The following is a 27,139-nucleotide window of genomic DNA, read 5'->3' on the forward strand; positions in this document are numbered from 1 at the left end:
AGCGGGAGAGAGAGAGAGAGAGCGGGAAAGAGAGAGAGAGCTGGAAAGAGAGAGAGAGCGGGAAAGAGAGAGAGAGCGGGAAAGAGAGAGAGAGCGGGAAAGAGAGAGAGCGGGAAAGAGAGAGAGAGCGGGAAAGAGAGAGAGAGCGGAAAGAGAGAGAGAGCGGGAAAGAGAGAGGAGAGCGGGAAAGAGAGAGAGAGCGGAAAGAGAGAGAGAGCGGAAAGAGAGAGGAGAGCGGGAAAGAGAGAGAGAGCGGGAAAGTGAGAGAGAGCGGGGAAGAGAGAGAGAGAGAGAGAGTGAGCGGGGAAAGAGAGAGCGGGGGAGAGAGAGGAGAGAGAGAGCGGGGAGAGAACGAGAGAGAGCGGGCGAGTGAGTGAGAGAGCGGGGAAGAGAGAGAGAGAGAGAGAGAGGGGGAGAGAGAGTAAGAGAGCGGGGAGAGAGAGTAAGAGAGCGAGGGGAGAGAGAGAGAGAGCGGGGGAGAGAGAGAGAGAGCGGGGAGAGAGAGAGAGAGCGGGGAGAGAGAGAGAGAGCGGGGAGAGAGAGAGCGAGCGGGGGAGAGAGAGAGCGAGCGGGGGAGAGAGAGACGGAGCGGGGGAGAGAGAAGAGAGAGCGGGGGAGAGAGAGGAGAGAGCGGGGGAGAGAGCGAGAGAGCGGGGGAGAGAGAGAGAGAGCGGGGAGAGAGAGAGAGAGCGGGATAGAGAGAGAGGGAGAGCGGGAGAGAGAGAGAGAGAGCGGGAGAGGAGAGAGAGAGAGCGGGAGAGGAGAGAGAGAGAGCGGGAGAGGGAGAGGAGAGAGAGCGGAGAGGGAGAGAGAGAGAGCGGGAGAGGGAGAGAGAGAGAGCGGAGAGGGAGAGAGAGCAGAGAGCGAGAGCGGGAGAGGAGAGAGAGCGGGAGAGGGAGAGAGAGAGAGCGGAGAGGGAGAAGAGAGAGAGGCGGGAGAGGAGAGAGAGAGAGCGGAGAGGGAGAGAGAGAGACGCGGGAGAGGAGAGAGAGAGAGAGCGGGAGAGGGAGAGAGAGAGAGCGGAGTGGGAGAGAGAGAGAGCGGGAGAGGGAGAGATGAGAGCGGGAGGGGATGAGAGAGAGGCGGGAAAGAGAGAGAGAGCGGGAAAGAGAGAGAGAGCGGGAAAGAGAGAGAGAGCGGAGGAGAGAGAGAGCGGGAAAGAGAGAGAGAGCGGGGGAGAGAGAGAGAGCGGGGAGACAGAGAAAGGGAGAGAGAGTGGAAAGCAGCGAGCGAGAGAGAAGAGCGGGGGATGGAAGAGAGAGAGTGCAGGGGGGGAAAGAGAGAGAGAGAACGGGGGAGAGAGAGATAGAGAGCGAGAGAGAGACGCGAGTGTTTAGCACCGCAGCCTCACAGCCTCAGGGTCCCGGCTTCGATTCTGGGTACTGCCTGTGCGGAGTTTGCAAGTTCACCCTGTGACCGCGTGGGTTTTCGCTGGGTGCTCCGGTTTCCTCCCACAGCCAAGACTTGCAGGTTGATAGGTAAGTTGGCCATTGTAATTGCCCCAAGTGTAGGTAGGTGGAAGGGAATATGGGTTACTGTAGGGTTAAGTGTAAATGGGTGGTTGTTGCTTGCCACAGACTCGGTGGGCCAAAGGGCCTGTTTCAGTGCTGTATCTCTAAATAAGTAGAGAGAGCAGGAGACAGGGAGAGTGCGAGATCAAGATATCTCCTCACAAATGGAATCTATCTGGATTCTCTGCATCGCTACATCAAGTGTGCAGTTAGACAATGTCTGCTACTGCAAGCAAAAACCATGCCAGGTAACTCACTAAATCAGTGTTCAACATAGTGTTGGGAAAGTAAGTTAATACATTAGTTTCCTCATTTAAAGCTTATTCACAAAAATGCACATTTTTGTTATTTTGATGAACAGTGAAAATAAATTTCTAATACCTTTACCTTTCCGAAAGTTGCTCACCTCCGGCCCCTATGTAGGACAACATTTAGAATGTAGCCCCTAATGCATAAAGGCTGGACACTCCTGATCTATACTATCAGTTCTAACATCCTGAAAATGCCAGTTTGTCAGAAGGGATAGAGAGAGGCAATATATGCTTAATGCACAGATCTAAAGAGTGTGCAGGGACAGAGGGACCTGGGGTTCATATGTATAGATCATTGAAGGTGGCAGGACATATTGAGAACAGTTAGCAAAAGAATACGGGACAAAACAAGAAATGTTGGAATCACTCAGCAGGTCTGGCAGCACCTGTGGAAAGAGAAGCAGAGTTAACGTTTCGGGTCAGTGACCCTTCTTCGGAAGAATACGGGATCTTGAGTTTGATAAATAGAGGTATTGAGTTCAAAAGCAGGGAAGTTAAGGGGAACTTTTATAAAACTGTGGTTCAGCTACAACTAGAGTATTACATCCAGTTCTGATCACCACACTTTTGGAAGGATGGGAAGGTCCTTGAGTGGGTGTCGAGGAGATTTACCAGAATGGTTCCAGGGATGAGGGAATTTAGCTACAAGGTTAGGTTGGAGAAGCTGGGATTGTTCTCCTTGGAACGCGGGACTAGGAGCTTCTTATTGGGGGTGTTGAGGCCTACACCAGATGTTTCTGATGCCTCCCTGCACATCCACCAGCTTCATTCCTCCCCTGCACTCGGCGATTTCTCACCCACTGAGGATCTGACACGACTGCTTCCGTCCAGCTCGAGCATCTTCACTGCCTTTGATTCTGTGAGCAACTCGTGCAATAAAACAAAAGCAAAGTCCTGCAGATGCTGGAAATCTGAAATAAAAGGAGAAAATGCTGGAAATACTCAGCAGGTCTCAGTGAAGAGAGAAACATATTTAATGTTTCAGGCACATCAAACAGCCGGTGCCTGCAGCCTGGAACTCGGAGTGGGAGGAGGAGGAAGAATGAGGAGAGACAATATAGTCCAACACTCACAGCAACCTACAATCCACCGACATTACCGGGATAGGGAGACAGAGTTTAGAAACACTCAGCAACACAACTCCAGTAAAAGATCCCAGGAGGAAAAGGGGGATCAGTGTGTGTACCTGCCCTGATATCCCCCTCCCCAGGCCTGTCAGTCAAACCCCCCACTCCTCCCAGTCCACAGCTCAGCCTATCAGCTTCCTGCACCTTGAGCCAGCCCTGCCCAGGTGTGGCCCAGTCCAAGGGGAGTCTTTGTGGAACCAGGGAGTGGGGGAGGGGGAACCTCCTGCCCTGTGCTGTGTCCCAAATGGTTCCTCCCTCCCTCCCCTCCCCCAGGCCCCTTTATAACTGAGCTCAGTTTCCCGCATCTGCCGCCCGCTCGGTGCAAACTCAGGACCGGGAGTTTGTTATTGGGGGCGTTGAGGCCTACACCGGGTGTTTCTGAAGCCTCCCCGCCCACCAGCCGCCACTTACCGGCTGCACAAGCGTCTCTCCGGCGCCTTCACCCTCTGGCTTCAAACACTGGTCCGCAATGCGCCTGCGCACCCGGGACTTCACCTCTGACCTCACAATGTCTGGGTGATTAACGGCAGCTCCGGACCAATAGGAAGAGGGGGCGGGACAGGAGGACAGATTCTGCGCAGTTCCTCCCTCATTTGCTTCTCTTTGAAAGCCCGAGGATGAATCCATCAGCATCCGGGACCTGTCAGCCCGCAGCTCCATTAGTTCCTTTTCATAAAACTGTCTCATTCCCTTTGAAATGTTTCAATTAAACCTGCCTCCACCACACTCTCAGACAGTGCATTCCACACATTAACCACTCGCTGGGTGGAAAAGTTTTTCCTCATGTTATTTTTGTTTCTTTTCCCAATTACTTTCAATCTGTTCCCTCTCGTCCTCCATCCTTTCACCAGTGGGAACAGTTTCTCTCCATCTACTCTGTTTGACCTGATGCCATGAGACATCATGGGGTCTGGAGCTCATGCTGAGGACGTCTCGGGCAACTCCCTCCTGACTGTGTAACACTGTGCCGTCACCTCTGCTGGGTCTGTCCTGCTGGTGGGACACCTGGGGATGGTGATGGCAGTATCTGGGACATTGTCTCTAAGGTATGATTCTCTGTCCAGACCTCTCATGATTTTGAATACCTCGACCAAATCACCTCTCAGCCTTCTCTCCAAGGAAAACAGCACACTTTTTCTTCTTTATCGTAATCTCTACCCCTTTTATAATCCAGGGAGCTCTGGATTTATTTGCCCAACCTTTCCACTTCGAGGGAACATTTGTTGACTGTGCCTGAACTCTCTCTTTTTTGAAGGTTACCCATTGTTCAGCTATCAGGTTTCCTGGCAACTTTTGAATCTCATTTATTCAGCCAGCTCCATTCTTACCCCATTGAAGTTGTCTTTCCCCCAGTTAATTACTCTTACTCTGGATTGTTCTTGGTCCTTTTCTATGGTCAGCCTAAATCTTATGATGCAATGATAAATCTCCCCGACATGCTCCCCAACTGATACTTGATCCACTTGGCCCACCTCATTCTCAAGAACCAGGTCCAGGAATGCCTCCTTTCTCATTGGACTAGCAACATACTGTTGTGGAAAACTTTCCTGAACAACTCTAAGAACACTTGCCCCTCACTGCCCTTTACACTACTACTATCCCACGATATGTTTGAATCAAGTCGCCCATTAGAACTACCCTATATTTTTTGCACCTCTCTGTAATGTCCTTGCATTTTTTCTCCTCCACGTTCTTCCCACTAGCTGGTGGCCTCTTGACAACACTGAGCAATGTAAATGCACCTTTTTTGTTCCTTCGTTCGAGCCAAATTGATTCCGTTCTTGACCCCGATGGGACATCCTTTTTCTCCAACACTGCAATGTTCTCATTTATCAATACTCCACCGCCCCTTTCCCTTTCCTTTCTTTGCTGAAGACCTTGTTTCCAGGAATATTTAACACCCAGTCCTGCCCTTCTTTGAGCCAGGTCTCTGTTCTCGCCACAAGATCATATTTCCACATGGCAATCTGCACGTGTACCTCACCAATCTTATTAACCACACTCTGTGCATTCACATACATGCACATTAACACTGATTTGGACTTTATTACTTTCTCCCTGACTCTGACCCCACCTTGCAACTTGCTATTCCCTACTCTCGTGCCATCGATCTCTCCCAGTATTCTGTGCACCTTGGTGTTCCGGTCTGATATTTTCCCCTGGTTCCCATACCCCTGACAAGTTACCAGTTTTGCTTCCCTCCAATCTGAGCTCCCTCTCAGGTTTCCATCCCCTTACCAATCTAGTTTAAACCCTCCCCAACAGCACTAGTAATCTCCCTGTGAGGATATTAGTCCCAATCCTGCTTCGATGCAACCCGTCCATCTTGTACAGGTCCCACCTGTCCCAGTGCCTCAGACATCTGATGCCCTCCCTCCCACACCAGTTCTCCAATCACCTGTTCAATCAGTCAATTCTCCTGTTACCTTGCACATGGGAGTGGGAGTAATCCTCAGATAACTGCTTTTGGGGTCCTGCTTTTTTAATCTCCATCCGAGTTCCCTGAAATTTGTTGTCAGGACCTCATTTACCCTTTCCATCTATGTTAATGGTGCCAACGTGGACCACGACCTCTGGCTGTTCACCTTCCCCCAGATCAATGTCCTGTAGCCGTACCGTGACATCCTTGATCCTGGCACCAGGGAGGTAACACACCATCCTGGAGTCCGATGTACGGCTGCAGAAAGGCTTCTGTGTTCCCCGGACTAATGAAAGCCCCATCACTACTGTTCTTCCACTCTTCCTCCTCCCCTCCTGTGCAGCTGAGCCACCTGTGGTGCCACAAACTTGGCTCTGTCTGCACTCCTCTGAGGAACCATCACCCTCACCAGTATCCAAAATGGAAAACCGATTAGCAAGTGAGATCATATCAGGGGACTCCTGCACTACCTGCTTGGTTCTCTGAGACTGTCTGTCGGTTACCCATTCCTTATCCTCCTGCATGCTTCTAACCTGTGGTGTGATCACCTCCCTAAACCTGCTATCCATGTAGTTCTCTGCATTGTGGATGCACCAGTGACTCCAGCCACTGCTCGAGCTCCAAACCCTAGAGCTCAAGCTTGTGCAGCCGGTGACACTTCCTGCAGATATGTTTGTCTGGGACACATGGTGCGTCCATGACATCCCACATGTCACAAGCTGTGCATTGCACTCGGCCAAGCTGCACTGCCGTACCTTAACTTACCAGACTACTTAGAAGTAGAATATGTGACCAGTTACTCAACCAACCAGCACCTTCCACTGCACAGAAACAAGAACCAAATACTGGAAGACAGAAAAGTAGAAAAAGGAGCACCTCCTCTCCCCTTCACTGAACTCACCACTCAGCAAACACATACCTCCAGACTCTGTTTACAATCTGCACTCCTTATCAATCTTTTAGTCATTCTTTGCTGTTTTTCTATATTCTGTCCAACATTCTGACCTGCCACCCATCTTTGTGCAATTATATACTTTTACTTTAATTTTGATATGACCTTTAACATTTACAGTAAACCATGGATAGTGGGTCCTCCCCACTCCGAATCCTGTTCATACTGAGAATCGCAGGGTGGAGAGCTGGGATATCCTGTCTCAAAACACAGTCACAGAGACACAGCATCATTTACAGCACAGAACAAGGCCATTTGGCCCATCAATTCCATGTCAGCTCTCCAGGGAGCAATCCACTCAGTCCCACTGCCCCACATCAGCCCATAGCCCTGCAAGTTTATTTCCTTCAAGTGACCATCCAGTTTCCTTTGAAAATCATTGATTATTTCCACTTCCACCACACACATTGGCAGCGAGTTCCAGGTCAGAACCACTTGCTGCAGAAGAAGTTCTTCCTCACATTCCTGCTTCAACTCTTCCTCAAAACCTTCAATCTGTGTTCCCTAGTTCTTGTACCATTAGTTCATGGGAACAGTTTTTCTTTGTCTAATTTATCAAAGTCTCTCAGAATCTTGTGCATTTCTATGTAATTTTCCCTCAATCTCCTTTGCTCCAAGGAGAATAACCCCAACTTCTCCAACCTACCCTTGTGAACTCTCTGCTGTGTCAGCAGGTGGGATAACTGAGTGAATCCCTTCCCACACACACAGCAGGTGAACGGCCTCTCCCCAGTGTGAACTTGCTGGTGTGTCAGCAGGTGGGATAACTGAGTGAATCCCTTCCCACACACGGAGCCAGTGAACGGCCTCTCCCCAATGTGACTGAGTTAATGAATATCCAGCTTTGATGGAGAACCGAATCCCTTCCCACAGTCCCCACATTTCCATGGTTTCTCCATGGCGAGGGTGTCCTTGTGTCTCTCCAGGTTGGATCATCAGTTGAAGCCTCATCCACACACAGAACATGTGTACGGATTCTCCCCGTTGTGAATGGTGTGATGTTTTTTCAGGCTGTGTAACTGGTTAAAGCTCTTTCCACAGTCAGTCACTGGAACACTCTCAGTCGGGTGTGTGTGCGTCTCGGTGCTTTTCCAGTCACACTGATGTTTGAAATCTTTTCCCACAGACAGAACAGACAAACATTTCTCCTTCCACATTCAAAGGCCGATGATATTCAGGTCCTGATGAATCGCGTGTTTCCGTCAGATCTTGATGTGATGTTTGGTTTGAATTTCCCGTCAGTAAATCCTCCCCTTCTAATACCCTGTAAAAGGAGTTTACAAAAGTCAGCACTGTCAGTCCAGGATAGAAATTGAGAACAGACAGTTCTAGTTTCTATGGAACATTCTTTCCTCTCGTTTCCCCCAAACATGTGGTCCATTCAAACTAAAAGAAGCCAAAATAAGCAACAAATTGTGACAGAAGCAAACGGAACCTTCCCAACTAAACCAGAACATTGCTCCCAGTGTCCATGAGACACTCTGTATCCTGAGGTGTCCACCGGTTGCAGAAGGCCACCCCGGCACGGACAAGACCAGGGAAGACAGGGCTGCAGCCAGAGTGACACCCCCACTCCCAACATGGTCCCTGTACATCCTGGACCTACACATTGCTTCTCAGCCTGAGCGAGAGGGAGAGAGAGAGATGGAGGAGGTGAGAACTGAATGTTTAAATATACAAGACAGATACAAACCTGGGTGGGTTTGGGGTGGATGAGGTGAGGGTGAGGAGGGCATTGGGGGGACTGGGGGGTTTTGGAAGGGAAGGTCATCAAAAGGGGTGTGGGTGGTGTTTTAGCCAGGCCCAAGAGCAGGTCCAGGAAAAGATCCTCCAACCTTCCCACCCCACCTCCACACTGAGTGGCCAGAGATTAGGAGAATGGGGTTAAACTGTAACCAAGGCCATTGATAAGGTCCCACAAGGCAGACTGGTCATGAATGACAAGCCCATGGGATCCAACACAAAACAGCAAGTTAGAGCCAAAATTGACTCAGAGGCAGGAAGCAAAGAGTAATGGTTGATGAGTGTTTGTGTGACTGGAAGGCTGTTTTCAGTGAGGTTCTGCAGGGATCAGTACTGGCTTTTTGTTCTATAGATCAATGGTTTGGACTTGAATGTAGGGGATTTGATTAAAAAGTTTGCAGATGAAACAAAAATTGACCATGTGGTTGATAATGAAGAAGAAAGCTGGAAACTGCAGGAAGATATCAATGGACTGGTTAGGTGGGCAGAATAGTGACAAATGGAATTCAATCCGGAGAAGTGTGAGGTAATGCATTTGGAGACAGCTGGCAAGGCAAGGGAATACACAATAAATGGTAGGATATTGAGAAGTATAAAGGAACAGAGGGGCCTTGGAGTGCATGTTCATAGATCCCTGAACATGGCTGGGCAGGTAGAAAAGGCGTAAGGGATACTTGCCTTTATTAGCCAAGGCAGAGAATATAAGAGCATGGAGGTTCTGCTGAAAATGTATAAAACACTGGTTAGGACACAGCTGGAGGACTGTGTACAGTTCTGGTCACTGCACTGTTGGAAAGATGTGGCTATATTAGAGAAAATACAGAGGAGATTTACAAGGATGTTGGCTGGATTGGAGAATTTTCGTTCTGAGGAAATATTGGATCGGTGAGGGTTGTTTTCTTTGGAATAGAGGAGGCTGAGGGGAGACCGAATTGAAGTGTAGAAAATGATGATGGGTCTAAATAGAGTGGATAGGAAGGACCTATTCCCCTTGGCTGAGGGGTCCATAACCAGGGGCATAGATTTAGAGAAAGAGGTAGGAAATTTAAAAGGGATTTGAGGGGAAATGTTTTCAGACAGAGGGTGGTGGGGATCTGTAACTCACTGCCTGGGAGGGTGGTAGAGGCAGAAACCCTCACAACAATTAAAAAGTACTTGGATATGCACGTGAAGTGCCCTAAACTACAAGGGTATTATTACGACCGACCGCTCAAGTCAAAGCCCCCCAGTCAAAATATACAATTTTGATAGTGGTGGGAGAAACGCACTGTTGATTCAGTCCCGTCCCTCACAGATCGCCTGACATTTTAAACATTCCAAATTAAAGATCCAGCCAAATTGTACCATCTATTAACCCCCGAATAAGGCTAACCAAACCAGGTGTCTATAGATCAACAAATTAACTGTATAATTAGAAAAACTAAATTCTTAAACACTACTGACATATAAATAGTTAAAACAGAAAAAATAGTGACTTTGCATATTTATGCTCCTGCCGAAGTGAAATCTTCCGATATGGAATAGTCCAATGTTGCTTGAAGTCCTCACAGCCGTGTGATGGGGGGAGAAAATAAAAGTTTCTTCAACAGTAGAACAGTCCACAGTCTAGTTCAGCAGTTGAATTGATGCTGTTCTTCTCCAGCGATAAATTTCAACAATTACAGTTCAGTAGTTAAAGGAATTGGATATTTTTTTTTAGAAATTAATCTGGCTTGACATCAGAATTCTGAGAGAATAATAAATAGGGTTTAAATAAACCAAGAGAGAGCTCTCTTTTCCTTCAGTATATGCTGGATGATAATCTGTGTCTGTCTCTGTTAACGGTGTCTCAAATGCTAGTTTTTCAACTAGTTTCAAATGTCAATTGGAAACAATGCATCTCTCGATCTTCAGTCTGAGTGGCTGCATCCCGGGGCAACGAGAATACATTCTTTGACTCAGTCTCTGGAGCTTGTTGCCTTCAAGCAGCACTGCTCCTTTTCCAGCCTTAAAGGCACACTGCATTCTTCCTGGAAAAAAAAATACAGGATCATCACACTCTGGACCAAGAGCTGGAAAGCGGGATTAGGCTGGATGGCTCCTTGTCAGCCAATGAGGACACGATGGGCCAAATGGCCTCCTTCCGTACTGTAAATTTCCAGGATTCTAAGTTGAGAAGCAGCCCCTTCGGGTAACGATACAGGGGCTGTAACCTCTCACAGTGAATATATACATGGCCCATGGACTCTTCAAGGCTGCAAACATCACATGCAGCCTGAGAGTGGGTGAAGCTTCTTCAAACCCTATTGTCCAGGATGCCCCATCTCCTGGGCACTCGGACCCAGTTGGAAACAGTTTGTCAGGTCCTGTTTGCTCTCTGTGCCTTCACCAAGATGGCTGTGCTTGCACCCTGACCCCGCCCTGTCCAAGATGGCGGCCAGTGACCCCTCTCCCCCGGGCCTGTCACCATGAGGTAAACACGGGGCTTCTTGGCCTACCCCAGGTGTATATGAAGCCTCCCAGCCCACCCACGGCTCCAATTCCTCCCCTGTACCCACAATCTCCTCTCGCCTCCCGATCCACCTGGTCCATCTCAGTCCATCTCCATTACCTACGCTGGACATGCTCAGTGCACAGTTCGATCCCACGCCAATGCACCAGGCCCCTGTGGTCATTGAAAAGGGACTGACTCTTATCACGGGAGTCCTGGGTAATGAATCCTCCACTGAAAGCTCCAAATATTGAATGGATGATTTTGTGTCATCCCATTGAGATCAGGGCCAGAGAGACAATGGAGAAAATTATTAAATAAATTATACAGAAACCCGAGTGCCCGGGACATCAACTATGGTGTGAAGTACACTGGGAATTCTGTTCTTCACCCACATTTGGACTCAGGAATTAGAGGGATGTTTTCATAACTTGTAGTTGACACCAAACTGGATGATAGAACTAATAATGAGGAGGAGTGCACTGAAATCCAGGAAGACAGAAACAGGCTGGCAGACTGGACAGATAAATGGGAAATGAAATTCAACATCGTGAAATATGAGCTGGTTCATTGTGGGAGGAGGAATAAGGAGGCCAGTTATTGGTTAGAATGTAATTAAATGGAGCAGAGGAGCAAAGAGATCTGGGAACAGAGTCACATAAATCACTAAAAGGAGCAACACAAGTGGATAAGAGAGCAAAGAAAGAGCTGATGTTCTTTTCTCGAGGAATACAATGTAACAGCAGGGAGGGAATGTTACATTTATAGAGAACCTCACTTAGAAGGACTGTGAGCAGTTCTGGTCTCCAGATTAAAAAAGGATATTGAAGACTGAAGAAAGTGCAGAATAGATTTACAAAGATGTCACCAGAGAGGATGTTACTATCCAGCAAGATTGAGCAGGCTGGGGATCCTTTCTCTGGAAAAGAGAAGACGAGGAGGAGATCTGATAGAGGTCTTTAAAATTATCAGGGAGTCAGAACAAGGGGGCAGCAATATAATACAGACATTAACAGGTCAAATAGAGAATTTAGGAGGAATTTCTCTACTCAGAGAGTGGTGAGAATGTGGAACTCACTGCCATGTGGAGTGGTTGAAGGTGATAACAATGATGTGTTTAAGGGGAGGCTCAATGCATTTATGAGGGAGAAGGGAATAGAGGGATATGAGGGCAGGGTGGGATGATGTAATTAGATTGGGAGGAGGCTCATGTGGATTATAAACAGCAGCACAGACTAGAGGGGCTGAACGGCCTGTTTTTGGGCTGTAATTCTGTGTACATTCAGCCTGGGTGGATTAATGCTCAGGTTCACTGGGCCCAGGGGTGGATTAATGAAAGTTCTGGCTCTATGTTTTAGACGATGCTGCCGAGTACTGCAGGTGATGGAGAAGAGTTTCTCTCTCTCTACCCTATCAGTTTCAATTAATATCTTGAAAACTTTGATCAAATCACCCCTTAATCTTCTGAATTCCAGGGACTACAACCCTCACAGTGAGGTGATTCATTCTGGCAGAAGGAATAGGGAGAGGCAACATACACTTAATGGTACAGTTCTAAAGAGTTTACAGGGATAGAGGGACCTGAGGGTTCATGTGCAGAGATCACTGAAAGTGGAAGGATGTTTTGAGGGAACAGTTGGCAAAGCAAATGGGATCTTGGGCCTCATAAATAGAGGTATTGAACACAAAAGGAAGGAAGTTATGCTGAACATTTATAAAGCTCTGGTTAGGCCACAACTAGAGTATTGCATCCAGTTCTGGTCACCACACTTTCGGAAGGATGTGAAGGTCCTTGAGAGGGTGCAGAGATTTATCAGAATGGTTCCTGAGATGAGAGAATTTAACTACAAGGTTAGGTTGGAGGAACTGGTGTTGTTCTCCTTGGAGCAAAGGAGATTGAGGGGAGATCTGATAGAGGTGTTGAAAATGATGACAGGTTTAGATAAGGCAGACCAAGAAAAGCTGTTCCCATTAGCTGATGATACAAGGATTAGTGGACACAGATTCAGGTTTTGAGATACAGGAGGGATGTGAGGAAGCAGTTTTTTTACACAGAGAATGGTAATGACCTGGAACTCACTGCCTACGAGGGTGGTGGAAGTGGAGACGATCAATGATTACAAAAGGAAATTAGATGGGCACTTGAGGGAAATAAACCTGCAGGACTACGGGGATAGAGTGGGGGAATGGGACTGACTGGATTGTTCTACAAAGAGCTGGGATGGAATCAAAAAGATCAATGTCCTCCTTCTGTGCTGTAATGACTATGATTCATTTGTGTAATCTCTCCTCGTAATTTAACCCTTGGAGTCCAGGTATCATTCAGGTAAATCTACACTGCACTCCCTCCAAGGCCATTATATCCTTCCGAAGGTGTGGTGCCCAGAACGGAACACAATACTCCAGGTGTGGTCTAACCAGGGCTTTGTGTATCTCAGTGCTTTTCCAGTCTCACTGATACCTGAAATCTTTTCCCACAGACAGAACAGACAAACCTTTCTCCTTCCACATTCAAAGGCTGATGATATTCAGGTCCTGATGTATCGAGTGACTCTGTCAGATCTTGATCTGATGTTTGGCTCGAGATTCCCCATCTGCATATCCCCTGCTTCTAAGCCCCTGTAAAAGGAGTTAACAAAAACCATCACTGTCAGTCCAGGATAGAAATTCACAACATTCTCTCCTCCTGCTTCCTGGCCCAGGATGACTGTGCATGCACCCTGCTGTACATTGTCCTGAGGGAGGCCACACACCAGCCTGGATTCACGTCTGCGGCTGCAGAAACGCCTGTGTATTCCCCTATCAAATCTCCGATCACTATTGCTCAGTCAGTCAGCTTTGTGACCCTCTGTGAAGCTGATCCAACTGTGCTGCCATGGCCTTGACTCTGGCTGCACTCCTTAGATGAACCATCACTTTCATCAGTATTCAGAACTGAATACTGGTTGGAGAGTGAGATGCACTCAGGGGTCTCCTGCATTCCCTGTCTGTTTCTTCTTGACTGTCAGTTGGCCACCCATTGCCTCTCTCCCTGCATACTCTTAAGCTGCAGGGTGACCATATCTATAAACGTGCTGTCCACAAATCTCTCACCTCATGGGTGCACCGCAGTGACACCAGCTGCAGTTCATGCTCCGAAAACCGGAGCTCGAACTGCTGCAACTTGTTTTATCTTCATCCATGTGATGTGGGTGTTGCTGGCTCGGCCAGTATTTATTGTCCATCCCAAACTGCCCTTGACAACTGAGAGGCTCGCTCGGCCATTTCAGAGGGCATTTCAGAGTCAGCCACATTGCTGTGGATCTGGAGTCACATATAGGACAGACCAGGTAAGGACAGCAGCTTTCCCATCTCATGAACCAGATGGCTTTTTAATTGCAGATTTATTTATTGAATTTAAATGTCACCATCTGCCGTGGTGGGATTCGAACCCATGTTCCAGTGACATTACCCCGATGTCACCACCTCCCCCAATGATACTTCCAACACAAAAGGTTATCTGGAGTTGGCACATTACACAGGATGTGCACTCCAGAGGTCGGAGCAGCCCCACCATTGGCAGGAATTTGAAACTTTTAACCGCAAAGGCTTTTGTCATCAAAAAGGACTGTGTAATGTATCAGTGTGGTGTGAGATATTCAAGTGTTGAATAAGTCAAGAAAATATCTTTGGAAATAGCTGACACCACAATTTACAATCAAAGTGCTATTTAGTTAATTGGGGATTTCTTTTAGTTTAGTTATTAGAACAAAAGACTGAAAATGTGAAATCTTGTGTAATTTATTAGTGTGGTCTGGGGATTCATATCTCATATTTTTCATATTGACAATCTGTGAGTTCTTAACAACTGGAAAGTGGGATGAACAGATACAATGGGCAGAATGGCCTCCTCCTGTGCTGTAAATAGAGTCAGAGAGTTATACAGCACAGAAACAGGCCCTTCGGCCCATCGTGTCCGTGCCGATCATCAAGCACCTAACTATTCTAATCCCATTTTCCAGCACTTGGCCCATAGTCTTGTCTGCTATGGCGTTTCAAGTGCTCATCTAAATACATGGTTAAATGTTGTGAGGGTTCCGGCCTCTACCACCTCTTCAGGCAGTGCTTTTCAGATTCCAACCACCCTCTGGGTGAAACTTTTTTTTTCCCCACAAATCCTCTCTAAACCTCCTGCCCCTTACCTTAAATCAATGTCTCCTGGTTATTGACACCTCCACGAAGGGAAAAAGTTTCTTCCTATCTAACCTATCAATGCCCCTCATAAATTTGAATACCTCAATCATGTCCCCCTTCAGCCTTCTCTGCTCTAATGAAAACAACCCCAGCCATTTCAGTCTCTCTTCATACCTGAAATGCTCCAGACCAGGCAACATCCTTGTGATACTTCTCTGCACCCTCTCCAGTGCAATCACATCCTTCCTATAGTGTGGTGCCTAGAACTGTACACAGTACTCCAGCTGTGGCCTAACTAGCGTTTTATACAGTTCCACCATAACCTCCCTGCTCTTATATTCTATGCCTCAGCTGATAAAGGCAAGTATCCCATATGCCTTCCTAACCACCTTATCTACCTGTGCTGCTGCCTTCAGTGATCTATGGACAAGTACACCAAGGTCCCTCTGACCCTCTGTACTTCCTCGGGTCCTACCATCCATTGTATATTCCCTTGCCTTGTTAGTCCTCCCAAAATGCATCACCTCACACTTCTCAGGATTAAATTCCATTTGCCACTGCTCTGCCCATCTTACCAGCCCATCGATATCGTCCTGTAATCTAAGGCTTTCCTCCTCACTATTTACGACACCACCAATTTTCATGTCAACTGCGAATTTACTTATCATGCCTCCTATATTCACATCTAAATCATTAATGTACACTACAAACAGTAAGGGTCCCAGTACCGATCCCTGCGGTACACCACTGGTCTCGGGTTTCCACTCGCAAAAACAACCCTCGACCATCACCCTCTGCCTCCTGCCACTAAGCCAATTTTGGATCCAATTTGCCAAATTGCCCTGGATCCCATGGGCTCTGACCTTCTTAACCACTCTCCCATGTGGGACCTTATCAAAAGCTTACTGAAGTCCATGCAGACTACATCAACTGCTTTACCCTCATCTACACACCTGGTCACTGCCTTGAAAAATTCAATCAAGTTAGTTCGACACGATGTCCCCCTGACAAAGCCATGTTGACTATCCCTGATTAATCCCTGCCTCTCCAAGTGGAGATTAATCATGTCCCTCATAATTTCTTCCAATGTTTTCCCAACCACTGATGTTAGACTCACTGGCCTGTAAGTACCTGGTTTATCCCTGCTACCCTTCTTGATAATGGCACCACATTCGTAGTCCTCCAGTCCTCTGGTACCTCTCCTGTGACCAGAGAGGATCTGAAAATTTATGTCAGAGCACTTGCTCTCTCCTCCCTTGCCTCACATAACAGCCTGGGATACATCTCATCTGGGACTGGGGATTTATCCACTTTTAAGCCCGCTAAAACAGCTAATACTTCCTCACTTTCAATGCTAATATGTTCAAGTGTATCACAATCCCCCTCCCTGATCTCTACACCTACATCATCCTTCTCCATAGTGAACACAGATGCAAAGTAATCATTTAAAACCTCACCTATGTCCTCCGACTTCACACACAGATTGGCACTTTGGTCCCTAATGGGCCCCACTCTTTCACTGCTTATCCTCTTGCCCTTAATATACTTAGAAAATGCCTTAGCGTTTTCCTTGATATTGCCCGCCAGTGTTTTTTCATGCCCCCTCTTTGCTCTCCTAATTACTTTTTTTTGTACCCCCCCCCCAAACTACACTTTCTATACTCCTCCAGGTCCTCTGCTGTTTTCAGCACTTTGAATCTAGCATAAGCCTCCTTTTTTTTTTCTGATCCAATCCTCTATATCCCTTGACATCCAGGTTTCCCTGGACTTGTTGGTCCTACCCTTCACCTTTACGGGTACACGTTGCCTCTGAACCCTCACTATTTCCTCTTTGAATGACTCGCACTGGTCTGATGCAGACTTTCCTACAAGTAGCTGCTCCCAGTCCACTTTGGCCAGATCCTGTTTTATCATATTGAACTCGGCCTTCCCCCAATTCAGTACTTTTATTTCCAGCCCGCCTTTGTCTTTTTCTTAGAGTTATGGTCACTATCCCCGAAATGCACCCCCACTGACACTTCTACCACTTGTCCAGCATCATTCCCTAGGATTAGGTCCAGTACTGCGCCTTTTCTTGTTGCACTTTCTGGGTACTGGCTCAAAAAAGTCTCCTGTATATATTTTAAGAACTCCGCCCCCTTGAAGTCTTTTACACTCAGACCATCCCAGTTGATATCAGGTAAGTTGAAATCCCCTATTATTACTCCATTATTTTTACACCTCTCTGAGATTTGCCGACATATCTGCTCCTCTATCTCTCCCTGACTGTTTGGAGGCCTGCAGTACACTCCCAGCCAAGTGATTGTCCCCTTTTTGTTTTCAAGTTCTACTCATCTGGCCTCATTTGAAGAACCTTCTCAGATATCATCCCTCCTTCGACAGGTTTGCGTCTGCCTGCAATGAATTTGGCCTAACCATCAGCCTCAAGAAAACGAACATCATGGGGCAGGACGTCAGAAATGCTCCATCCATCAATATTGGCGACCACGCTCTGGAAGTGGTTCAAGAGTTCAGCTACCTAGTCTCAACTATCACCAGTAACCTGTCTCTAGATGCAGAAATCAACAAGCGCATGGGTAAGGCTTCCACTGCTATGTCCAGACTGGCCAAGAGAGTGTGGGAAAATGGCGCACTGACACGGAACACAAAACTCCGAGTGTATCAGGCCTGTGTCCTCAGTACCTTGCTCTACGGCAGCGAGGCCTGGACAACGTATGCTAGCCAAGAGCGACGTCTCAATTCATTCCATCTTCGCTGTCTTCGGAGAATACTTGGCATCAGGTGGCAGGACTATATCTCCAACACAGAAGTCCTTGAAGCGGCCAACACCCCCAGCTTATACACACTACTGAGTCAGCGGCGCTTGAGATGGCTTGGCCATGTGAGCCGCATGGAAGATGGCAGGATCCCCAAAGGCACATTGTACGGCGTGCTCGCCACTGGTATCAGACCCACCGGCCGTCCATGTCTCCGCTATAAAGACGTCTGCAAACTCGACATGAAATCGTGTGACATTGATCACAAGTCGTGGGAGTCAGTTGCCAGCATTCGCCAGAGCTGGCGGGCAGCCATAAAGACAGGGCTAAATTGTGGCGAGTCGAAGAGACTCAGTAGTTGGCAGGAAAAAAGACAGAGGCGCAAGGGGAGAGCCAACTGTGCAACAGCCCCGACAAACAAATTTCTCTGCAGCACCTGTGGAAGAGCCTGTCACTCCAGAATTGGCCTTTATAGCCACTCCAGGCGCTGCTTCACAAACCACTGACCACCTCCAGGTGCGTATCCATTGTCTCTCGAGATAAGGAGGCCCAAAAGAAGAAAGAAAAGAAAGAAACTGCAGTAATTGACTCCTTGATCAACAGTGCAATGCGACCGCCTCTTTTATCCCTTCTCCTGTCACACCTGAAGATTCTATACCCTGGAATATTGAGCTGCCAGTCCTGCCCTTCCCTCAACCATCTCCGTGATAGCAACTATATCATCATCCCATGTGCTAATCAACACCCTCAATTCATCTGTCTTGCATTAAAATAAATGCAATCCAGCCTTGCATTTGTCACTTGTGCCTTAACAGGTCTATATTTGCTCTGCCGAACAGACTGACTCAGTTTCTCTTCGAGATTTGACTGAGCATCACCCGCTCCTATACCTCCACTCTGTATCCCATTCCTCTGCCAAATGTGTTTAAACTGCCCCCAACAGCACTCGTAAACCTCCCAGCAAGGATGTTCGTCCAACTTATACGGGTCCCACCTTTGCCAGAAACAGACCCAGTGATCCAGGAAGCTAAAGCCCTCCCTCCTGCACCATCTCTTCAGCCACGCATTCATCTGCTCTATCCTCCTATTCCGATACTCACTAGCATGTGGCACTGGAGTAATCCAGAGATTACAACCTTTGAGGTCCTGCTTTTTAATCTGCCACCTAGCTCCCTAAATTCTTGTTTCAGGTCTTCATCCTCTTTTTACCTCCGTCGTTGGTACCAATGTGTTCCACGACCTCTGAATATTCGCCCCCCCTTCAGAATGTCCTGCAGCCATTCCGTGACTAACTTGACCCTAGCACCAGGGAGGCAACATACCATCCTGAAGTCATATTTGTCGCCACAGAAATGCCGATCTGTATCCCTTACGATAGAATCCATTATCAGTATAGTTCTTCCAGTCCTTTTCCTCCCCTGCTGTGCAGCAGAGCCATGCGTGGTAACACAAACTTGGCTGCTGCTGCTTTCCGCTGGGAGGTCACTCCACCCAACAGTATCCAAAGTGGTCTATCTGTTTGAGAGGGGGATGGCCACAGAGGACTCCTGCACAACCTGTCTGCGCCTACTACTCCATCTGGTGGTCACCCATCTCATTTCTGCCTGTGCAGCCATTACCTGCAGTGTGACCACCTCTCTAAACGTGCTATCCACAACGTCCTCAGCATCGCCGATGCTCCACAGTGAATCCACCTGCAGCTCCAGCTCCATAATGCGGGTAGTCAGTAGCTGCAGCTGGATCCACTTCCTGCACACATGGTCGTCAGGGACACTGGAAGCATCTCTGATTTCCCACATCGCGCAGGAGGAGCATATCACGGGGCTGAGCTCTCCTGCCATGACTTACCTTTAGATTATTTAGTTACTCCCTTTAAAAAATATTAATTACACGAGAGGATTGTTCTACTCCGAACACTACCCACGACAATCTAAATTACTCTAATTTAAAAAAAACACACTCTTAGAACTCACTTTATCACTCGAGGTCTTTTTTTAAACAACTTTCCCCTTATTTTTTAAAGCTAATTAAATTGACTAACAGTTGTTAATTACCCAACCAATCACAAACAAAGAACAAAGAACAGTTCAGCACAGGAACAGGCCATTCGGCCTGTACATGGGTTTCTGCTGGGTGCTCCGGTTTCCTCCCACAGCCAAAGATTTGCAGGTTGATAAGTAAATTGGCGATTGTAAATTGCCCCTAGTGCAGGTAGGTGGTAGGGGAATTGAGGGCTTGTGGTAGGAATATGGGATTAATGTAGGATTAATATAAATGGCTGGTTGATGGTCGGCACAGACTCGGTGGGCCGAAGGACCTGTTTCAGTGCTGTATCTCGAAATAAATAAATAATAAACCTCAATACTTAAAAATAAAAGACGGCTCATCGGCTACTTACTTACCTTCTATTGGTGTCAGTTAAATCTCAGGAAGCTGCCCCTTATTCTGATGAAAACTGGAATGTTTAATTTCCAGCTCCTTGGACAAACTTCCTAACTTTGGAGAAAGGGAAACAAAGTTACAAAACTTACCAGCCAATCAACTCACAGGCTTCCTGACTCGCTGGAAACGGGAGAAGAAACTGGGAAATGGCGGCTCGGATACTGAAGTCGCTGCACCATCGCTTTAATGCGGCCCCTCCCTTCCCCCGGGGTTCTCGCCGAACCCGGCGGCTCTGATTCAGGGCCTGAGAGCCGTTGAAACTCGGTGTTACCGAGGCTGCGCTCAGCTTCCGGGAGAGGCACCGCGCATGCTCCGCGGAGACAGGCGGACACCGTGAGGCGGAGCCTTCTGACGCGTGCGTGTTGCGGTTCTTGGGGTGGAGATAGGCCGTATTTCTGCGCGCGGTGCATTCTGGGCACTATAGGCTGCCATTTACCAGTCGGGGAATGGACGGGTAGTTCATGGTTCATACTCAGAAAAGTAAAATGGTATAAAGCAGCAAACATATATTAATGGCGCGTTTGCTGGCAACGAAACCAAATAGGTGCTGCATCACTGGTACATGCGCAAATGCAACCTCATCGACTGAAACGTCACTGTGCCTCAGGCAGCTGCCAGGAGTAAAGATGGCACTGCTGAATTTGACACAAAACGCGAATCAAATCCAAACCGCCTCAATGGTCGCATTCAGGTCCCTGCTCCCTTCCATGATCACCGCTTTAATCACCGCATTCAGTTTCATGCTCAATCACAGCTTATCTTCCCCGCTCCCTCCGATGCCCTTTGACTCGTCATTTTCGATGACTCTCCCACTCCCTTCCAGCGCTTATATTGGGAAGTTCAATGGCGGGGCTTCAACCCAACATTGTCGGCGTTAAAAAAAAATGTTCACGGTTCACGGCATTGGAGTCCAGGCATGCGCAGTGCCGAACTACTTTTCGCGGAAGCGCAATGCCAAGCAGTGTGAGTGATGGCGGCGGACAAGGTCCTTGTGAGTTGCATCACACACTGCACCCCCTTTTCCTCCGAGGATGTTTCACTGTCGTTGTGTTGCTGAGTGTTTCGAAACTCTGTCTGCTAGAGCTGGAGGAGATTGTAGAGATAGTGAGGCGTGAGGGTATGGAGAGATTTGAAAGCAAGGATGAGTATTTTAAAATTGAGGTGCTATTTAACTGGGAGCCTGTGTAGGCCAGTGAGCACAGTTGTGATGGGTGAACAGGACGTGGTTCGAGTAACGACACAGGCAGCAGAGTTTTGGATGATCTAAAGTTTATGGAGGGTAGAATGTGTGATGCTGGCCAGGAATGTGTTAGAATAGTCAAGTTGAGAGGTAACAAATACATGAATGTATGTTTCAGAGGCAGATGAGCTGAGACAGTGGTGAAGTCTGGCAATGTTACTGAGGTGGAACTAGGCAGTCTGAGTGATGGTGCTGATATGCAGTTTGAAGCTCATCTTGGGGTCAAATATGATACTAAGGTTATGAATGGTCTGGTTTAGCCTCAGACAGTTGCCAGGGAGAAGGATAAAGTTGGTGCCCAGGGAGTGAAGTTCGTGGCAGGAAGTGAAGACTTCCCAATCTTTAATTGGAGGAAAGTTCTGTTCATCCAGTACTGGATGTCAGACAGTCAGGATGGTGTGTGACTTGGAGGGGAACTTTGAGGTGATGGTGTTCACATACACCTGCTACCCTGGTCCTTCTAGATGATGGAAGTTGAGGGTTTGGGAGGTTCTGTTCAAAGTTCTGGTCCAATTGTACATACATAAAATCACCCTCCTCTCCTCCCTCCCTCCCTCTCTTTTTTTTCCTCTCCCTCCTTCCTCCTATAGAGGGCAGAGTCTTGTGTAGGTCCAGACTGGTTGGCAGGTTCCCTTCCCTGAAGGACATTAGTGAACCAGTTGGGGTTGTCCATCAATCCAGCAGCTTTCATGGTCACTTTTTCCTATTGTCAGTCCCATGAATTACCAGATTCATTCAGCTCCATTTCACAACCTGCCTTTGTGTTTTTGTGGCTTCTCTCACAGACAAATTTTCCATTTTCATGCAATTTCACAGGGTTTTAGAAGAGGAGGATTTGCAGTTGTGAAATGCAAAGCAAACATTTGATCGGGTTCTGAAGGACTTGCCCAATTTATCGTAACCCAAATATCACTGGATTTTGAACATGGAAGGAAAAAGCACTGATCACAGTGGGGAGAAACTGTACACGTGTTCTGTGTGTGGAAGAGGTTTCAGCCGATCATCGGGCCTGTTGAAACACAAGTGCAGTCACACTGGGAAGAAACCATGTAAATATGGGAACTGTGGAAAGGATTGAATCATCCATTTGAGCTGGAAACCCATCCATGCAGTCACACTCTGGAGAGGCTGTTCACCTGCTCTGAGTGTGGGAAGGGATTCACTCAGTCATCCTACCTGCTGAAACACCAGCGAGTTCATACTGGGGAGAGACCTTTTAAATGTCCAGATTGTGGGAATTGCTATAAATGTTTTTAGAATTAGAATTAGAACATTACAGCGCAGTACAGGCCCTTCGGCCCTCGATGTTGCGCCGACCTGTGAAACCATCTGACCTACACTATTCCATTTTCATCCATGTGTCTATCCAATGTCCACTTAAATGCCCTTAAAGTTGGCGAATCTACTACTGCTGCAGGCAGGGCGTTCCACGCCCTTACTACTCTCTGAGTACTACTGAACTGATGTCCCATCAACTTGTTCACACTGAGGAGAGACCGTTCAGGTGTTCTTATTGCAGGGCTGGGTTCAAGCAATCATCTGAGCTCACTGTACACCAGCACAGTCACACTGCAGAGAGACCGTTCATCTGCTCTGTGTGTGGGAAAGGATTCATTACTTCATCCCACCTGCTCAGACACCAGCGAGTTCACAATGGGGAGAGGCCATTCACCTGTTCAGAACACAGTAGGGGATTCATTACTTCATTCCATCTTCTGACACACCAACGAGCTCTCACTCGAGAGAGGTCATTCTCCTGCTCAGAGTGTGAGAAGAGATTCACTACTTCATCCAACCGGCTGACACACCAGCGAGTTCACACTGGGGAGAGGCCGTTCACCTGCTCAGAGTGTGAGAAGAGATTCACGACTTCATCCAACCGGCTGACACACCAGCGAGTTCACACTGGGGAGAGGCCGTTCACCTGCTCAGAGTGTGAGAAGAGATTCACTACTTCATCCAACCGGCTGACACACCAGCGAGTTCACACTGCGGAGAGGCCGTTCACCTGCTCAGAGTGTGAGAAGAGATTCCCTACTTCATCCAACCTGCTGACACACCAGCGAGTTCACAAGTAACTCAGGGCTGAGAAATGTCCATGAAACAGCAGATTTCCAACATTGGGATTTTGGAAATCCACCAATAGGTTCTCCCTTTCCGGCCGCGACCGGCTTTGACAAAAATTAAAGCAATCAGTTCTGATTTTCTTTTTTTAAAGTTGACCAAATACAAAACTGCTCGGTGGTCTTTTTACCTGTTTTTAAGTTGTGTTTATTTTTTATAGTCGGTGGAAAGGAACTTGAAGCAGGATACTAAGTGGGTGGATGTGCATACTCCTCCACAACTTCTGTGTGTTAGTGTTCTGTAAATTTCCAAAAAGGACACAGACCAATTCCCAATGTTTGTTTTTGCCTCCATGGGATATCTTAGCAGAGACCACCTGAGAACTGACACAGCTCATTTGACATGGCTTAAAATTAATGGTGCAGGATCAGTAGCTGGCAAGTCGCTGGTCTGCAGCAAAAAACATTGGTCTGTCAATAGGAATTTGAAACTTGCTTCCATTCACATTTAAATATTTTGAAGACAGAGGGAGATAGATTCTTGATAAGCAAGGAGGTGGAAGGTTATCGGGGGTAGTTGGAAATGCGGAGTAATCAGTTCAGACATGAACTTATTGAATGACAGAGCAGGCTTGAAGGGCTGAGTGGCCGACTCCTGCTCCTAATTTGTATGTTTAGACACACACTGCTGTGTACAAACAAAGTAATTTCTGAAAACCCTGCACAAACTGGTTACTGAATGTGAATATCCTGCAGTGAGCATGAGTTGTATAAACTTCATATGTCCTGTGCATTGCAGCAACTGAAGTGATCTGGAATTTCCACTTATCGGTTTGCTCAGGTGTATGGCTGAATTCCATTCATTGTTCATCTCCACTTTCACTGTCTACTGCCCCAGTCACACTGTAAACCTTGAGTCAGTGTGAAGCCGGTTTTTGCACCTTAGTGATGCAAAGCAAGGAGTATAACTCTGGCCATCTTTTTTCAATGTGTGGTTTGACATTGCTTAAGATTATCTGGAAAAGCTGTCGTGCACCTGATCTTGCTATCTGCTTCGTTCAGGTGATTAACGCAGCACAAAGTAAGAAAAATGACCCCACTTCTCGTCAAGTTTCTGGATTGTCAATGTCTGTTAAATGTTTAGTTTTTATTAATTTATATACCTACTGATTTTTGCACATCACTTACCAAGGTGCCACAATGTTCAGTCTAGTTTGCTTCTAAATGTTGCTTTCCAGTGAAGTTGACACATCTTCACAGAACACCTTTTACATGAAAAATCTATAAATAGACAGAAGCAGGACATTGAGAACATGAAGCTCTGTAAAACCTATTATCAGCTGTCAGGTAAGTCTCATGAAATTGTTTTGAGTACAGTGCAATTTTATTCATTACCTATGCAAAATTGTACAAAATTACCATGACACAACTAGTTTGCTTCATTAAAAGTGCTATAATTACATGATTCCTTGTCAGAAAAATATTCTGACTTTTTGTCTTCAGCCACTAATTTTCAGACCTTTTGATCTTTGGCCACTCACCCTTGCATTTGTTACTTGTTTTTGTGAAATACACTCCCTAGTGTTGCTCAACTGCTGGATGAATCTGATTACATTTATATGTGTTTTTAAAATTCATTCTTGGAGTTTGGGCGTCGCTGGCCAGGCCAGCATTTATTGCCCATCCCTAATTGCCCTTAAGAAGGTGAGCTGCCTTCTTGAACCACTGCAGTCTATGTGAGGTAGGTACATCCACAGTGCTGTTAGGAAGGAAGTTTCAGGATTTTGACCCAGTGACAGTGAAGGAATGGCGATATCGTTCCAAGTCAGGATGGTATGTGACTTGGAGGGGAACTTGCAGGTGCTGGTGTTCATCAGCATTTGCTGCCTTTGTCCTTCTAGTTGGTAGAGGTTGTGGGTTTGGAAGGTACTGTCTAAGGAGCCTTGGTGCGTTGCTGCAGTGTACCTTGTAGATGGTACATTTTATGCATGTCCATAATGTGTGTACTCAGATTTAACTCAAATGTGATTTGTAACCACTAAATGATGTTTTGGGCATGAATTGTAGTCTGGTTTGTTGGTGATTTGTCAAGAAAGATTTAATTCATTTCCTCAGCAGCTCGAGAGGAACCAGACTGAGGTTTAATGAACATAAGAAATAGGAGCTGGAGGAGGCCATTTGGCCCTTCGAGCTGCTGTGCCATTCACCCAGATCAAACACTGGAATAAAAATCCTCCTCCTGGGGCAATTGGATGAGTCCAGGTCTGATAACAGTGTCTGATTCCTGGTCTGATGCTACTGTAGGTAATGCACAAGTGGTGAACCTATTAGTTCCTGTTAGTATCATGTTGTGTGCCCCTGTCTACCATGTGAGAAACTGGGGTTATATTCTGTGATGAGGTGATTGTATATTTTTAAGACATCAAAATGTTATATGGTATAGTTTCATCTTAAAATACCACAGAAAAAAATTAGAAGAGGGCATGTTCTCTTTGAGAAATTTCTTGAGCAGAGACAGTTTTATCGCCAGGTGCCCTCTCACTACACAGTGGTAGATAATTGTGGTCTCCTCTACACTGAGGAGGCTAAATACAGACTGCGTGACTGCTTTGTGGAACAACTCCCTTCAGGCTGCAAGCATAGCCCTGCACTTCCTGTTTCTTCTCATTTTAATTCTCTACCTTGCTCTCAGTCTGACCTATGTACGAACATATGAACACATGATCTAAGAGCTGGAGTAGGCTATTCAGAACCTCGAGCCTGCTGCGCCATTCTACAAGATCATGACTGATCTGTTTGTGGATTCAGCTCCATTTTCCTGCCAACCCCCAATATCCTTTGACTCCCTTGTTTGTCAAGACTCTGTCTACCTCTGCCTTAAAAACATTCAATGACCCTACCTCCACTGCTGTCCGGGGAAGAGAGTTCCACAGACTCACGACTCTCTGAGAGAAATACATTTCTCTGTCACTCTGTCTTAAATGGGAGAGTCTTTAATTTTAAACTGTCCCCCAGTTTTAGCCTTCCCCAGAAAGGGAAACATCCTTTCAACATCCACCCTGTCAAGTCCCCTCAGGATCTTATATGTTTCAATGAGATCAACTCTCATCCTTCTAAACTCCAATGAATACAGACCCAAACTGTTCACCCTTTCCTCAAAAGATAACCCTTTCTCCCAGGAATCAGTCGAATAAACCTTCTCTGAACTGTTTCCAATGCAACTATATCCTTTAAGTAAGGGGACCAAAACTGTACAGAATACTCTAGATTTGGTCTCACCAATGCCCTGTACAACTGCAGCAAAACATTTTTTATATTCCATTCCCCTTGTAATAAATTGCAGCATTGCATAATGGCTGTATCTGGGGCAACCAAGATGCACTTTCCTTGGTAACGTCTGAGGCTGGCTTGTTCTCCCTCTGTATGGCTGTATCCAACAGCAACCAGAATGCAACTTCTCTAACTCCTGAGGCTTGCTTGTTCATAAAGCAGTACTGATCATTTGCTGCCTTAAAGACACACTGCACACATCCCCCCCGCACCCACCACCCCCCCCCCCCCCCCCCCTCCACCACCCCCCGCCAAAAAAAATAAGTAGGATCATAACATCTCCACCCCTGGCGGAATGAAATACCATTCCGAAAATGCATTTCATTACAATGTAATAAAGGATAGTCGGCATGAATTTGTAAAAGACAGATCATGCATGCCTAATTTCAATGAATTTTTTGATCAAGCAGCAGGGAAAGTTGATGAAGGGAATGTGTTGAATGTTGTTTATACGGATTTTAAGAAAATATTTGACAAGGTGCTACATTAAAGGTTTGCTAACAAAATTGTGGCTCATGGAACAGGGGGGTCTGTGTCCAATTGATCAAATAGTGGCTGACGGACTGAAAACAGCCAGTCAAAGGAAATGGTTGTTTTTCAAA

The 27,139-nt window shown here is 46.8% G+C and overlaps 1 long non-coding RNA gene across 1 annotated transcript; it reads right to left on the minus strand.

The window, feature by feature from the left end:
• Positions 1-6,321: 6,321 nt before the first annotated feature.
• LOC137362525 (uncharacterized) lies at positions 6,322-20,212 on the minus strand. Its single transcript, XR_010972511.1, has 4 exons — positions 19,994-20,212; positions 13,029-13,152; positions 9,539-10,072; positions 6,322-7,584 (listed from the first exon to the last, which is right to left on the minus strand). It is a non-coding gene; the product is annotated as an uncharacterized lncRNA (long non-coding RNA).
• Positions 20,213-27,139: the final 6,927 nt, after the last annotated feature.

Source organism: Heterodontus francisci, unplaced genomic scaffold (genome assembly GCF_036365525.1).
Source record: "Heterodontus francisci isolate sHetFra1 unplaced genomic scaffold, sHetFra1.hap1 HAP1_SCAFFOLD_1237, whole genome shotgun sequence".
Classification (NCBI taxonomy): Eukaryota; Metazoa; Chordata; class Chondrichthyes; order Heterodontiformes; family Heterodontidae; genus Heterodontus; species Heterodontus francisci.